A 17,365-nucleotide genomic window follows, 5' to 3' on the forward strand; every position below is an offset into this window, starting at 1 on the left:
TTTGACACCAAAATACGTTTGATGGTGAGAGCATTAAACAGGACAATCAGTGCAAAGGGAAGCCAAATTACCCAGGCGGTGTAAAACCACACATACGCAATACCTGGAGATGAAAAGAAAAAAGCGGCACGAGCCCCGCAGCCCCACTTCACTTGGTTAATTATTTGCTGAGGCTCATATGCAAAAAAAACTGGGATTTCCTTTGGAAATACTAGGACGGTGAACGTTGTTATAACTGTAATTGCCGTTCTTTCAGTACAATACGTTGATTTAAACTTCTGGCAACAGATCACTACGAATCGGTCAAATGTGAAGAAAACCAAGCACCAAACAGACAAATCAAAATCTACAGCATGCATATATAAAATGACCTTACACACAGAAGTGTGGGACAGGAATGAAAGTGGAAAGTGATAAGAGAAAATATTATACATCATTATATTATTAATAATGACGAGTAGGTCTGTAATTGCCATGGCCAGCATGTAAACCGTGACACACTTGGAAAGACCACAATTTCTTCGAAACAGAATGACAATGGTCATCACGTTTGCTGTAAGAGGGAGAGAAAGAGGTTTCAGAGGGTTTTAGAATGGGCAGAAAATTCGCTCGCAACATACGCACCACATAAATACTAGGCTATTATCATCTGCAATAAGTGACAATTTGACTAATGTCAAAGAACAATGATCATAGAAAATTATAGCGGACGAATAGGCATTCGGGCCATCTAAGCCTGCGCTGACCCAGATCCTCTACCTTAACCTGTCGCCTAATTTGTAAGGATTTGTATCCCTTTTCTCTCTGCCCACTCATGTATCCGTCTAGATACGTCTTAAATGAACCTATCGTGCCTGCCTCTACCACGTCCACTGGCAATGCATTGCAGAAACCCAACACTTTGTGAATAAAGAACTTTTCATGCATGTCTCCCCAAAACTTTCCCTCTCACTTTGAACACGTGACCCAAAGTAATTAAGTTCCCCACTCTAGAAAAACGATACTTGTCATCCACCCTGTGCATACTCTCAATATTTTGTATTCCTCAATTAGGTCCCCCTCAGCCTTCGTCTTTCTAATTAAAATGATCCTATGTACTCGAACTTTCTTCATAGCTTGCACCCGACATACCAGGCTACATCTTGGTGAACCTCCTCTGCACCCTCTCCCCATGAATCCACATCCTTTTGGTAATGTGGCGACCAGAAATGTGTGCAGTATTCCAAATGTAGCAAATCTAAAATCTTACACAATTGTAACAAGACCTGCCAACTCTTGGACTCATTTCCCATCCCATGAATGAACGCATGCCGTATTCCTTCTTGACCACTGCATTGACCTGCGTTGCCACCTTCAGTGAACAATGGACCCGAACAACCAGATCTCGCTGAATATCAATTTTACCCAGGACTTTTCAATTTACTGTACAGTTCGCTCTTGAAGTGGATCTTCCAAAGCGCACAATCTCGTATTTGCCCGGATTGAACTCCATCTTCCATTTCTCTGTCCAGCGCTCCAATTTATCTATATTCTGCTGCATGCTCTGACAGTAATCTTCACTATCGGCTACTCCACCAATCTTAGTCCCATCTGAACTTTTTAATCAGACTACACATACATTCCTCCAAATCATTTATGTATATCACAAACAATAGTGGTCCCAGTACAGAATACCTGTAGAACGAAAAAGGCCACAGCTCTCCATTCTGAGAAATTCTCTTCTTTAACAGTCAGTTCTTTATCCATCTAGCTTCTACACACGAGACCCAATACGACTTCAATTTCTCCATCACCCTAACATGGGGAGCTTATCAAACGCCTAAAAGAAACCTATGCATATGATAGCTGCAGGCGAAAGTGGGTACAGCAGATGTTGGAGATTAGATTCACGATTAAAGGAGTGCTGGAAAAGCAGAGCAGGTCAGGCAGCATCCAAGGAGGAGGACAATTCGATGTTTCGAGCAAAAGCCCTTCATGAGGAATTGATGAAGGGTCTTGATGAAACTTCAATTGTCCTGCTCCTCGGATGCTGCCTGCCGCTCTGTACTTTTCCAGCACTAGTCTAATCTTGACACTGATATGACATCTACCTTCCCTCACCAGTTAACTTTGTCACTTCCTCAAATAATTCTATTAGGTTGGTAAGACATGATCTTCACTGCACAAAACCACGTCGTCTATCACTTAAAAGCCCATTTTCTTCCAAATGGGAATTGATCATATCCCTCCCTATCTTCTCCAGCAGTTTCCCTACCAATGACGTCAGGCTCACAGGTTTATAATTACTTTGGTTATACCTGCTACATTTCTTAAACAAGAGGACAACATATCAATTCTCCATTCCTCCGGGGCCACGCCTGCGTAAAACAAAGCTGCAAAGATATATCCCTTGATATTCAATTGCATTACCATCACTGAATCGCCTTTCTTAATATTCCTGGGGTTACAATTGAGGGGAAATTGAGCTGGACTCACCATAAAAATACAGTGAGTAAAATAAAAGCTCCGAAGCTGTGAATACCACAAACAGTAACTCGGTTCTTGAATTTCCAAAACCTGTTCACAAGCCACAAGTCAGTAGTGCAATGGAATATTCCCCACAATCGCTTCCATCTAGAAGGACAGATGCCGCAGATTAGTGGGAATATCACTGTCTGCAAGTTCCCCACCAAACCACTCACCATCCTTACTTGGAAACGTATCCCCAATTCCTTCACTTTTGCTGGAACAAAATCACAGAAATCCTCCCTTTTTGCATTGTGAATCTATCTACAGCAGTTCAAGAAGGCAGCTCACCACAACTTTCAAGGGCAACTTAGGGACTTGGAGTAAACTGTACGTCCAGCCAGTGACATCCACATCCATGAGCAAATTTGAAGAAAATAACATCGCAGATCATAGCTGAAACAGATGTGGAGAGACTCAACTAAAATCTATTAAATATACTCAAATGCAATTATCCAAATACCCAGAACTACCAGTGTACAGGGGTTAGTTTTGCCATTTGTCCATTATGGGAAGCTGACATGAGGAAAAGAGTTTACTCATCCACAGTGAGGTATGAACAGGAGCTAACGTTGACGTAAAACAATCAGGTTTCAATGACTCACCAGGGAGAACAACAGCTGCGAGGATCGGGTAGTAAATCTCTTTCACCAGGAGAATGAATGCTTTAAACATTTTCTCGGAGAATGGATAACTTCTGTCGGAGACAGAAGATTCTGACAGGCTCTGAAATGTGCAATGGTAATAACCTATATTTAAACACTTGTGAAAACACGAGGGAGCAAATCAGATAATATAATCACTGGAATTAATTAGTCAATTTACAAAACAAACACTGAGTCAAGTTATTTGATTTTTTTCTTGTATTCCAGATTGAAAGAAAAAAATGATTGGCATTAATATTAAACAATTTCAACCAGTTTTGTTTAGAAGTGGAATGTCATGACTCACGGTGTTAGGTGCAAGGCATTCCAATAATCACAACTCTCTGAGAGAAGAAATTCCTCCTCACCTCAGTCATGAACTGGTGCCCCGTACTCTGAGACTCTGTTCTCTGGTCCTAGGCCATCCCATGAAGGGAAATATTCTCTCAGCATTTACCTGTCAAGACTCTTAAAAATCCACTCTACTTCAATGTGATGCTCTCTCATTATTCTAAACTCTAGTTTGTATAGAACCAACCTGTTCAACCTTTAATCATAAAACAATCCCTCCGTTAATGGTTATGCAATAATACCAGTACAGCATCGCTTTCCCTCTTGAGGCCATCCAAGCAACACATGCACAAGTATTCAGTTCCTCCAACACTGATGCCCAATAGTACACACTACTGCTATCGACAAGTTTCACGGCAGAAATTCACCAGAGCTCCTGAGACAGCATCTTCCATACCCATGACCGCTTCCATCTAGAAGAACAAGGGCCGCAGAACACGACCACCTGCAAGATCCCCTGCAAGCCGCTCACCATCCTGAAATAGAAAGATATCACCGCTGCTCCAGTGTCACTGTGACAGAATACTGGAATTTCACACCGAAGGGCATCATGCATCTGCCTACAGAACATGGACTGCAGGGCTTAGAAGACAGTTCACCAGACTCTTCTCAAACAAAATTATGGATTGTCAAAACAATCCGTCCCTGCCAGCAATGCTCATATGTCAAGTAGTTGCCAAAGTTCCCGATCCAGCACGTCACTGGTTCCCATCCCGCACGATATAAGGACCTATACAGGACATTACAGACCCCTATCGGGACTATCTATCCAGCATACCAATGCCACCTATCCTGTCTGAAAAAGACTGCTGGTATTAAAGCTCAGGACCATTCTGTCCAGTAGCCTGTGTTAAACTCTTACAAGGAATGGGAAATTGTTATATACTAGGCACACAAAGAATTCTTAGGCAGGCAGCTTAGACAATAACTTTGTAATATCTTTCGAAAATTCACAGTGAAAATTACGCGGAGTAACTTAGCTAGATTGACTATCAGGTTGTAAAACAGACAAAAAGAGCATAATTATACAATGCAACACAAAGAACAGAATAACGAACTCCTACAGAACACAGTCTATCTAAACTAAACTGAATTATGATTTTCCGAATACGCACAACATTCCGAATAAGGAACACCTCATCAAACGCTATAAAAATGAAACAAATGCTTACAAGTCGAAATTAGAAGGGCAGAATGTGAGAGAGATTAGCAGACTATTTCCACACAACCAACAGCTAAACTGCCCAACTCGTTCTCGACTGAAATACTCAGCTCGAGAGACAACCACTTCCTTTTTGTTTTACAAGTCACTTGGAAAACGTTACTTCCCTGGCCTGAAAACTCAGAAGTTTACATATAAACAAAAGGCGTCACAAAATCCTTTTTCATGTCTGTACCAAACTAGCCACCTCGGAGCCGGGAGTGTTTAATGACTGATCTGAAAAAAAACTCGAGGACACAGTATAGTTGTGAAGACTGCTTTGTGATAACGTTTTCGATGGTGCTTAAACAAGGCTCTGCTTTGCTCGTGGTTTTCAGCGACAAGCCTCGCAGTCCGTGAACAATTCGGCTGGGATGCAAAGCTCAGTTCTTACCAGAGAACAGCTTTTTCACCTGAAGAAATACATTCAACGTGGGAAAGCGGGATGACCCAACCTTCAGGGCTGTGAAGAGTTTGTTTGTGTGGCTGACGGGTAGGGAGAGGAAGGGAGTTTTTGAAAGGGACAGAGGGAGAGAGATGGACAAGGTGAGAGAGGGAAATAGAAATGAATGATTTGGAGAGGCCTGGGTTAGACTAGGGTGCATAAATATAAAAATCACATAACATCGGGTTATAGTTCAGCAAATGCATTTGAAGATGCGTAGAAGAGGAGAGAAAGAGAAAAAAAGAAAATTGGAAGTAAAGAAGGAGAGAGAATGAGAGATGTAGGTAAGGAGAGTGGAAGAAAAGTATGGACAGAAAGAAAGGGAGGAAAGAGAAGATTGGAGAGAGAACAGGATGGATAGATTGAGGCAATTGGGCGTAAAGACAACTGATAGGTAGATGCAGACTGAAGTACGGAGAGTTATAGAGTGTCAAAGTCAGAGAGATGGACAGCACGGAAAGAGACCCATTGGACTAACTCATACACGCAGACCTGGTATCCTAATTAATTTCGTCCCATTTGTCAGCATTTGGCCCATGTCCCACGAAACCATCCCTATGCATATGTCGATCTAGAGGCCTTTTAAATGTTGCAATTGTACCAGCCTCCACCACTTCATCTGACACCTAATTTCATACATGCTCCACCCTCTGCGCGAAAAAGACGCCCTTAGCTCCCTTGCAAATCTGTTCCATCTCATCATAAAACTATGCTCTCCAGTATTAGACTTCACAAACCCTTGGAAAATGCTTTGTCTATTTCCCCTACCCATCCTCCTAACTATTTTATAAACCTCTGTAAGTTTACTCCTCTGTCTCCAAGTTCCAGTGAAAATAGCCCCGTCTATTCATCTTCTCCCTGTCGCGCCAAGCCCCCAAACCTAGAAACACCCTTGCAAATCTTTTCTGAGCCTCTTCAGATTTCGTAACATCCTTACTATTGCAGGGATACCAGACGTGCACGCAGTGCATCAATAGTGGCGCAACCAATGACTTGGAGAGCTCCAAAATGTCCTCCCAAATCCTATATTCCATGCACTGACAGTAAAGGCAGGCATATTCAAACGACTATCCAACTGTAACTTCAGTGTCATTAAGTGTATAAATCCAGGACTCATTTGTCTTTCTAAAATGCAGCACCTCACATTTATCTAAATTAAATGCCATCTGCAACTCGTCAGCCCATTGGTCCATCTGGTCAAGGTCCCGTTGAACTCTGAGGTAACCTTCTTCACTGGCCACTACAGCTCTAATTTTGGTAACATCTGTTGCCCTCATTAGGCAGGCAGACCTACAACGAGAGGGAGTTCTAGGACTTTGATCATGTGACACATTTCCAAATCAGGATGGTGAGTGGCATGGACGGCAACTTGAAAGTGATGTTCTGTTTTATCTGCTGTTCGTGTTTTTTTTTAGATGCCAGTGCTCTTGGTTTGGAAGGTTCTGTTGAATTAATCGTGGTAAATTTCTGCAGGAAACCTTGTTGATTGTACACACAGCTACTTCTGAGCATCGGTGACGAAAAGAGAGGAAGCTTCAGGATGTGGTGCCAGTTTGGCCGGTTGCTTTTTTCCCGATAGTGTCAAGCTTCTTCAGTCCTGTTAGAGATTCACCAATCAAAGCGAATCGGCAGTATTTTAATAGACTGATAACTTCTGCCTTATAAATCGTGTACAAGCTTTGGGGAGTCAAGAGTGAGTTCTAACAAAAGATATTCAATTACTCACATTTTATTTTCCAACGTTTTGCCTCACTCTAGTTTTGAATAGTGTGATAAGATTTCAATTTTTAAATTCTCCAGTACTTTTCAGAATGCATGATTTTTTGGGGGGAAATTATAGCCAATGTATACACTGTCCGTGTAGCTTCATTTTATTTAAGATCCTGAGCTATCTGGACAAGGGTGTCATCTGCCTTTAGCACATAGTTTTGTCTCACACTACTTCAGTACAGATGGGGTCGGTATTTACGTTCTCTACCCCACCCCAATATTGTTTGTAAAAATGTGATGCCTGCACGTCGTGCAAGGTGTTTTGTGTATGGAAAACCAAAATTCATTCGATGCACTGTGCTCTTACACAGGCGTTTAGATGAACTATTGCAGGTGTTCAGCTTCATGGGTACTGAAATATGCAACATGCGGACAGGATGGTATTCACTCAGGTAGGTTCCAGATGAAATGATGTGGGATTTAAATGCAGGGTATCTCCAGGACAGTTGTAAATCTATTAGGGTTCCTTCATCCAATACTCAGGACTGAAAGCACCCTTGTAATTATTAGAATGTGATCAGTTGTCAGATACTTCAAGGATGTAGCTATTGGCAGTAAGGAGGAGCAGCGTATATTAGATAAAGGGATGGACGGCAATAGATAAAGTGAAACTAATTCACAAAGTAGAGCTACTTTACACAAGCCGGACGCGCCCCTAAATTCAGAATTACGGTAACATACCTGAAATAGGGACTCAATGCACAGTGAGACAGCGAACAATGAAAGCGAAGCCATGGTACAAGAATCAGGTTTTCTTTCATTTAATGTATTAGACAAAAAATAATTTGTACTGAATGATTGTAAATAATATGAGTGGTGGTTTGTCATAATTGATTCTCTGGAGGCCTGATGCATGTGTAACTGTCGATTGCTTTCCTGTACCTTGGTCATGTACCAGTCACAGATTTTCAACACCTACAGAAGTCATTCATTCTCGGAAATTGGGGAAACCAGTGATTTTGTTATTGAAAGAAACTTACTATCCAATTCTTGCAGTTATTTGTCTTCCAGTTGAATCATTCATATTGATTTGCTTTCGGCAATTTTAATTGCTTCATATTAATGCCGCATATTATATAGGTAAACTATTTCCCATAATCAGTGTTCTGCAATGGAACAAAATGTAGAATTTTGTGGACACTTTCCACTTTTCCTGGTGCAATAATAATGTATTATAAATGTCTCAGCAAAGATGTAAGTTGATCTTTCGACTGTCTCTCTATGACACATTCAATAATGTGATTAAAGTTTTGGGTGAATTTCATATTTTACAAGCAGCACAGCTTTTGTTCATATACTCTTAAGAAGTTTTAACAACTCTATTTCAATCATACTTTAGAAAATAAACGATCGTCTCTGACTCGCTCACAGCGACTATATTAATCGTCTTGCGAGGAAAATGTATTTTTTTTTCCAAATGGATTTCCATTTACATGATACCAAGGCAACATCAAATTTCTTGCTCGGAATCCATAGTATTATAGTGTATCATATTTGAGTTATAACTTTCTATTTTCATTCTTGTCCCACAGTCCTGTGTGCATACTCATTATCGACACGATATCCACCGCTCTCGATTTAACTGTCTGGTTCCCTATTTCCTTCACCTTTGATAAGTTTGTGGTGATCTGCTGTCAGAAGTTTAAGGCAAAGCATTGCAACAAAGGAACTGCAACCTCAATCGTGAAAATCATGTCAGTTGTGATCTTCTAAAGAATATTCCGGTTCTGTTTGCCCATGGAATTGAACAAATCATTAACAAAATCCACATGGGCTGCCATTCAAGTGTCGTTTTCTTGCTTCATTTACAGGGATAACATTTGTCTCGTCTTACTGCGCCTGGATTTCTTAGCTTCCTTATCTCCGAATTTCCTTGTTTAATTGTTTCAGCATCCAACTTATTTTAGTGGCGAATAGAACCCGCAATGTACTGCAGCTTCATAGACTTGAGAAAAAACAGTAATCAAGAGAGGGAGAACCGGAGCAAATCTATCATTTTATTGTTCTCTCTATCAGTCTCTTTCATCCTGCTTTCGTTGATGCATTCTGAGAGTTCTGTCATTACCAGACAGTCACACATTAATTATGACAAACGTCACCTCACAGAGACGACATATATCTCAAATTAAACAGGAAATATTCTTAAGTTGTTGTGATGTTTTACGAACTCCTGTGTTCATGCATCAACCCAGAAGAAATTCAGAAAAGAGTTGAAAAATGTGGTGAAATCTGTCAGCAAACAAAGATATAGAGGGGACATCAGAGGTAGGTTCTTTACGCAAAGAGTTGTGAATGCATGTAGTGCGTTGCCAGCGGTTTTAGTGGAAGCAGAGTCATTCGGGACATTTAAGAGACTGCTGGACATGCACACGGATAGCAGTGAGCTGTGGGGAGCGTCGGTTAAGTTATTATATTTTACATTAGGATTAAACCTCGGCACTACATTGTGGGCCTAAGGTCCGGTTCTGTGCTGTACGTTTCTAGGTTCTATGTTCTAATTACTCTGGACTGGAATAGGTGACAGTAATCAGTAGGAATTTACGGATTCACGGATGGTTTTCGTGACTACAGGCGGTTACAGAGTCAAGCAGGCTTAGTAGTGATGGGAGGAGGTCACAGAGATAGAGAAGATTTCTGATACTGGGCGAGGTTTCAGATAAACGGAAGGGTTAAGTGGCTTCATAATGTTACACAAAGGGAGGATTGGCAGGAAAGGTTGCAGGGTTACATACAGATAAGGGGAGTTATTGTGATGGTAGAAGTTTAGAGGGAAAGAGGTGCTGCAGTACAGGGTGGAGGAGTGCTGAATGGACAGGAGAAAATAATAGTGATATCATGTACTGGAGAGGCTGGGGCAAGATACACAGATCAGGAGGTTTGCTAAGAGCTGCAGGGAATTACAGAGACACGGTGGAATGAAGATACCGGACAACATGACAGGGGTAACTATTAGGTAGATGTTTTGGGAATAGTCATCATGATTCTGTAAGTTTCAAAGTCCTTATAGAAAGCGACACAGGTTGTGCAGAATTTAAGTGTTTAAATTTGCACTTTGGCGAAGTGACCACAATTCCATTAACTTGAAATGAAAACTAGGGAAAAGTACAGGCTTGGTTCACAAGTGAAATTGGGGCAAGACAAATCTTGAAGGTATTACACATAAATTGTTAAAAGTTGATTGGGGAGTCTATTTGCAGGGAAAAGGAAGTCTGGCAAGTGTGAATATTTTAAAACTGAGATGAAATGAGCATTCAGCGCTAGCATGATTCTGTTAGTCGGGAGATCAATGCTGACAGATTTAGGAAACACTGGCTCACTATTGAGGCTCTGGTCAAGAAACAGTGAGCACATGTCAGGTATTGTCAGCTGGAACCCCGAACCTTCTTCCCAAGATCCACAAGAATGACCACCCAGGCCGACCCATTGTTTCAGCATGCTGCTGCCCCAGTGAACTTATTTCTACCTACCTCGACACTATCCTATCCCCCATAGTCCAGGAACTCCCCACATACATTCGAGACACCACCCATACCCTCCACCTACTCCAAGACTTCCGTTCCCCCGGCCCCCAAAGCCTCATCTTCACCACGGATCCAGTCGCTCTACACCTTCATACGCCATGACCAAGGCCTCCAAGCCCTTCGCTTCTTCCTCTCCCGACGTCCACAACAGTACTCTTCCACCGACACTCTCATTAGTTTGGCCGAACTGGTCCTCACCCTTAACAATTTCTCCTTCCAATCTTCCCACTTCCTCCAGACCAAAGGGGTAGCCATGGGCACCCGTATGGGCCCCAGCTATGCCTGTCTCTTTGTTGGCTACGAAGAACAGTCCATCTTCCGTAGTTACACCGGCACCATGCCCCACCTCTTACTCCGCTACATTGATGACTGCATTGGCGCCACCTCATGCTCCCGCGAGGAGGCTGAGCAATTCATCAACTTAACCAATATATTCCACCCTGAACTTAAATTTACCTGGACCATCTCTGACACCCCCCTCTCCTTCCTGGACCTCTCCATCTTCATTAATGAAGACCGACCTGACACGGACATTTTTTTACAAACGCACCGAATCCCACAGCTACCTGGCTTACATCTCTTCCCACCATACCTCCTGCAAAAATGCCATCCCGTATTCCCAATTCCTCCGCCACCACCGTATCTGCTCCCAGGAGGACCAGTTCCACCACAGAACACTCCAAATGGCCTCCTTCTTCAGAGACCGCAATTTCCCTTCTGCCATGGTTAAAGATGCCCTCCAACGCAACTCATCCACATCCCGCTCCTCCGCCCTCAGACCCCACCCCTCCAACTGTAATAAGGACATAACCCCCTGGTGTTCACCTTCCACCCTACCAACCTTCGGATTAACCAAATCATCCGCCGACATTTCCGCCACACCCAAACGGACTCCACCACCAGGGCTCCATTTCCCTCCCCACCCCTTTCCACCTTACGCAAAGACCGTTCACTCCGTGACTACCTGGTCACGTCCATGCCCCCACAAAACCCACACTCCCGTCCTGGCACCTTCTCCTGCCACCGCAGGAAATGCAAAACCTGCGCCCACACCTTCTCCCTTACCTCCATCCAAGGCCCTAAAGTAGCTTTCCACATCCATCAAAGGTTTACCTGTACATCCACCGATATCATTTATTGTATCCATTGATCCTGATGCGGTCTCTTGTACATTGGGGAGACTGGACGCCTCTTAGCAGAGCGCTTTAAGGAACATCTCTGCGACACCCGCACCAATCAATCACAGCGGTCCGTGGCCCAACATTTCAACTTCGACTCTCACGCTACCGAGGACATGCAGGTCCTGGGCCTCCTTCACCACCGCTCCCTCACCACCAAACGCCTGGAGGAAGAACGCCTCAACTTCCGCCTCTGAACACTTCAACCCCATGGCATCAACGTGGACTTCAACAGTTTCCCTTCCCCCATCTCACCCCAGTTCCAAACATCCAGCTCAGCACTGTCCCCATGTCTTGTTCTACCTTCCTATCTTCTTTTCCAGCTATCTACTCACCCCTCCCCCTGACCTATCACCTTCATCCCCTCCCCCACTCACCTATTGTACTCTCTGCTACTTTCTCCCCAGCCCCGCCCTTCTCTCACTTATCTCTCTACCCTTCAGGCTTTCTGCCTCTATTACTGGTGAAAGGCCTTTGCCCGAAACGTCGACTTTACTGCTTCTCGGATGCTGCCTGAGCTGCTGTGCTTTTCCAGCACCACTCAGCTGGATCAAGTGAATCGCTTGACGAGCATCGGGGCTGAAGGAATAAACTTCAGATGGAAATCAGGAATTCAGAAAGGGCAGATAAGGTTAAGAAGAATCCAAAGAAATTCCATAATTGTATGAAGAGCAAAAGAATAACTAGGGCCAAAAAGAAATCCTTAGTGATCAACGAAGCCAACGATGTGTGAAATGAAAAGATCCAAAACAAATATTTCACATTGAAATTTATTGTGGATAACGACTCGGGGGACCAACGAACGAAACAGTGATTGGCTTGACCACTGTTGGAATACTGTGTGCAATTCTGGTCCAAATGCCACGGGAAGGATGCTGTGGAAGTTGAAAGGGTATACAAAAAAATGAACAAGGATGTTGTCAGGGTTGGATGATTTGAGCTGCAGGGAGAAGCTGACTAGACTGGTATCGTTTTCAGTTAAACATGGAAACCTGAGGAGTTATCTTATACAAGCGTTTAAAGTTATGAGCGGCATGGATAGGGTCAACACACAAGGTGTTTTCTCCAGAATTTGGGATTTCAAACCAAGAGGGAATAGCTTTAAAATGCGAGGGGAACTTTTTAAAGGGACCGCAGGGACAAATCGTTCACGCAGAGAGTGGTGCGTGTAGGGAATAACCTGCCAGAGAAACTGGTAGAGTCTGGCAGAAATACGTTAAACAGGCAAGTGGATGAATCTACGAATAGCAAGAGTTTAGAGGAAAAGTGGAAACATTCTGGTAATTGGAACGAGAAACAACATGGATGAGTTGGACCGAAAGTGTTATTTCCGTGCTGTACATCTCTATGATTCAATGTTTTCAAATGAGTCCACGTCATAGAAAAGGACATGCTGGAGTTTTTAAAATACAAAGGTAGGTAAATCCCAAGGACCTGACCAAGGGTCTCTCATGACATTGTGGAAGCCAGGGAAGAAATTGACGGGCCCGAGCCGGGATATTTGAAAGCCATGTGTGATGTGATGGAAGACTGGAGGGAGGCACAGTGGACAGTGAAGGAGGTTTTCTTTGATGATAACGGTGTCTTGATGAAATGCGTGAATGGGCTGAAAAACCGTAAATATAGTTCTATCTTAACAAATACGAGGTCATGCATTTTGGTACAGCAAAATGTCGGGAATATACAATTAATGGAAGGCCTTCAGTAGTGTCCTAGAACATAGGGACATAACGGTACAGAAATATCATTCTTTGAATGTTGCTAACATGGAGAGACAGATTGGATAAAAAAAATGTACTCGACACACTTCACATCACTATACAGTTCCTTCGAGAAGAAGAGTTGGGAGGTCGTGATGAGCTTGTACAGGACATCGTTGAAACCTCTTCTGTAATACTGTGTGCAGTTCTGTTCGTCCACTTACAGGATGGATTTTCTTTTAAGTTGGAGAAAGTTCAGGTGAGATTTATCGGGATATTGATGTATATGGAAGGTTTTAGTTACAACGAATGGCTGGATAAGTTAGAACTTTTTAATTGGAGCTTGGAGGTTAATAGGCGAGCTTACAGATGTTCACAAAGCAATGAGGAGGTATAGATAGAATTAATGGAAGTTGTCTTTTCCCAAGGACAGGGGAACATCAAGACTAGGAGCTCCATATTTAACGTTAGTGAGAGATTTAAATAAAAAGACACGAGGGACAAATTTTTACATAGAGGGTGGTTTGTGTGTAGAATGAACTTTCAAAGGAAGGCGTGAATGTGTGGATAATTACAACGTTTAAAAAGGAATTGGGAAAGTTTGAAGGGATATGATCCAGGAACAGTCAGCTGTGCCAAGACTAGTTTTAAATTATGATGAACGGAACAGTCAGTTACCGGGCTGTATGACTATGACTATGAATATAGATTTGTGCCATTATTTAAGAAGGACTGTAAGGGAACTATAGACCGATGAGCCAGACGGCAGGAACTACAGACTGATGAGGCAGACTGCAGGATGGGTAAGTTGTTGGAGATCATTCTGATAGATGGGATTTACATGCATTTGGAAAGACAAGGACTTATTACTGAGAGTCAGCAAGGCTTTGTGTGTGGGAAAAATTATCTTACAAACTTGAGTGTGTTTGTTAAAGATCTGACCTAGAAGATAGATGAAGGCAGAGCAATAGACATACTTTTTGGATTCAGCAAGGTCTTGGACAGGTTTTGACATGGTACACACGTTAATAAGTTTCGACCACATGGGATCAGGGAGAGGTAGCCAACTGGATACAAAATGGGCTTGATGGTCGGAGACAGAGGGTGATTGTAGAGTATTGTTGTTCGGACTGGAGGCCCCTGACCAATGGAGTGTCTTTCAGGTTGGTGCTGGGGCACTGTTGTTCACCATTTACATAAACGATTTGGGTGGTTATATCGGAGTCATAGTTAGTACGTTTGTGGATAACAAAATCTGTGTAATAGTGTCCAGTGAATATAGTTATCGAAGGGGATCTTGATAAACTGGGCCAGTGGGCCAAGAAATGAAAGATGGAGTTTCATTCAGGTGCTGGATTTTGTTAAGGTAATCCAGGGAGGAATAATACAGAAAATGGTAGGGCTCCAGGCAGTGTTGTCGAACAGAAAGAGACCGAGGGATGCAGTTATACTGTTCCTTGGAAGAACCATCACAGGTATTCAGGGTGGGGAAAGTAGAATTTGGCACACGTGCCATCATTGTCAAGAACACTGAGTACATGAGTTGGACATACCTCTAACATTATCCTCAATATTTCCTTCGGGCCTAGAAGGCCACAGGGAAACTTATGAATATTTATAAAACTATGCGGGATTTAAGTAAGGTGAATACCAAATGGTAGATGAGTCCAAATCAAAGAGTATTAACACGAGGTGAGATAGCAAAGAGTTAAAGAGAGACCGATGTGTCTAACATTTTCCACAGAGGATGGTGAATATACAGAACGGACTGGCAGATAAAATGGAAGAAACAATTGCAATTGTTTTTGTACAACATGCAAAATACATTTGAGCAGGAACATGGAAACGAATAGGTTTGAAAGGATATGAGTCAAACGCAGGCGAATACAACTCGTTCAGATTTGGAAAACGGGTCAGCATTGACGAAGTCGGCTGAAGAATCTGTTTCCGTGCAGCAGGACTCTACGACTCCAGTTATTGGAAGACAAGACAATGGAGACAAGGTTTGTTGTACAGTCAGAAACAAGTTACAGCCATCAGCGTAGTAGTTTGGACTGGAGTATATTTCAAATATATGGAAGCATTGTAGTGAGTGGAGGAGCTGACAGAGATATGAACTGTCCTAAGAGATAGAATGATTGAAGACAATGGTCCACGAGACGTGTTATAGATACGGTATTGGAGACGGAGCATAGAACAGAAATATCCCAGGCATCATTACCAGCCTGTCGTGCCAGGCCTTTTTGATCTCTGTTGCACTGATGCTCACTAAGACAGTTTAGGCCTGGATTTATAAGTGTGAACTCCTTCTGCTGTCCTAGTAAAATGTAGTGTTGGGATAGTGATTCAGCCTGGGGTGTATCTGTACTGTGCTCTCCCACCAGAACTGTTGTATCTATGTCATGTCTTGTCAGCTGATGTTTGGAGTCCCCTCATTGCTCTCTGCTCTGTGCAGTGTGAATCATCTTACCTCGCTGCAGGATTTATTGAAGGCCCCAGATCTCCCTACCCCACCTCTCGTGGAAAATCCAACTATCTTCAATGAGGTGTTCGACGAGACATCCAGCAATTGGCAAGTCTATTGAGACAGGAACTTCCTGAATACCTACAGGTGACAGAGAAATAAACAGAATCGGATGTTAGACTGATGCAGTCAGGGTTGCATGTGGGGAATGGCACTGAATTCCACACAGTTCTGAACAATCCCAGTCTCCATCCTTGGCTTGTACAGCCTCGTCTCGCTTGAGGGGAGACTTCTGTTTACACAGGATCTGGAGGAGCTGTAAGTGTCAGAGACACTGACAGAGGCAGAAATTAGACCCTCACAAAAAGGGATACCACATGGCGACACACTGAGTGATATCACTAGACTGTAAGAAGATGTCAGATTTTAAAATGCGTAGGAATCAGGCATTTTGATTCATGGTGCGGTGGGATGAGCAACCTGTCAGTAGGCGATGTGATGGCCGAGTAGTATGTGTACCAGATGATTTATTCAGAAACTCAGCTAATGTTCTCTGGGCACAGATTCAAATCCCGCTATCGCAAATTAGATTAGATTAGATTACATTACAGTGTGGAAACAGGCCCTTCGGCCCAACAAGTCCACACCGACCCGCCGAAGCGTAACCCACTCATACCCCTACATTTACCCCTTACCTAACACTACGGGCAACTTAGCATGGCCAATTCAGCTGACCTGCACATCTTGAGACTGTGGGAGGAAACCGGAGCACCCGGAGAGAACTCACGCAGACATGGGGAGAACGTGCAAACTCCACACAGTCAATCGCCTGAGGCGGGAAATGAACCCGGGTCTCTGGCTGTGAGGCAGCAGTGCTAACCACTGTGCCACCGTGCCGCCCACACGGACCACACGGAGTTCTGGGGCCTTCAATAATTCCTGCAGCGAGATAAGATGATTCACACTGCACAGAGCAGAGAGCAATGAGGGGACTCCAAACATCAGCTGACTGCAGAAGAAATGCTCAGAAAGGAATATTGAATTAAAAACCTGCAAATGAGTATTAAGCAATTAATGACGATAGGAAAAATGTATCCGCTACATTCATGCCTTCGGGGATGGACGTCTGCAATTCTCACCTGGTGTGCACATCAGAGTGTGTCTCCACACCCACAGCAATGTAGTTGCCTCTAAATTGTCCTCTGGAGTTACCCAGCAAGCCACTCAGTTGAAGGGCAGCTTGGACTGGGCAAGATATGCTGACCAGCCAGAGATCTCCATATCCCACGAGTGAATTAAAAAAAAATCCCATTGCAGTAAACCCCAATGATTCCGAGCTGTGATCAGTGTCCTGGCCAATAATGTTGGTAGGTCTATCAACAGGGTTTTCAACGGACAGAGAGGATGAAGGGACAGCGCTCAGTTGAAAGCAGCTTTCCAAATCCAAAGAGAAAACCTGAAGCATCGGAACAGTCATGGGGATGTGGCTGAAGACAGGCAGAACGGAACAGGAGTGGACAGTGTTTAACTAAAGCAGTACATCAGTGAGTAGGATTGCAAAAGGAAATTGTGGGAGAAAATACATC

This window comes from Chiloscyllium plagiosum, unplaced genomic scaffold (genome assembly GCF_037043375.1).
Source record: "Chiloscyllium plagiosum isolate Xiang-an unplaced genomic scaffold, Cpla_swu_hap1 HiC_scaffold_39, whole genome shotgun sequence".
NCBI lineage: Eukaryota > Metazoa > Chordata > Chondrichthyes > Orectolobiformes > Hemiscylliidae > Chiloscyllium > Chiloscyllium plagiosum.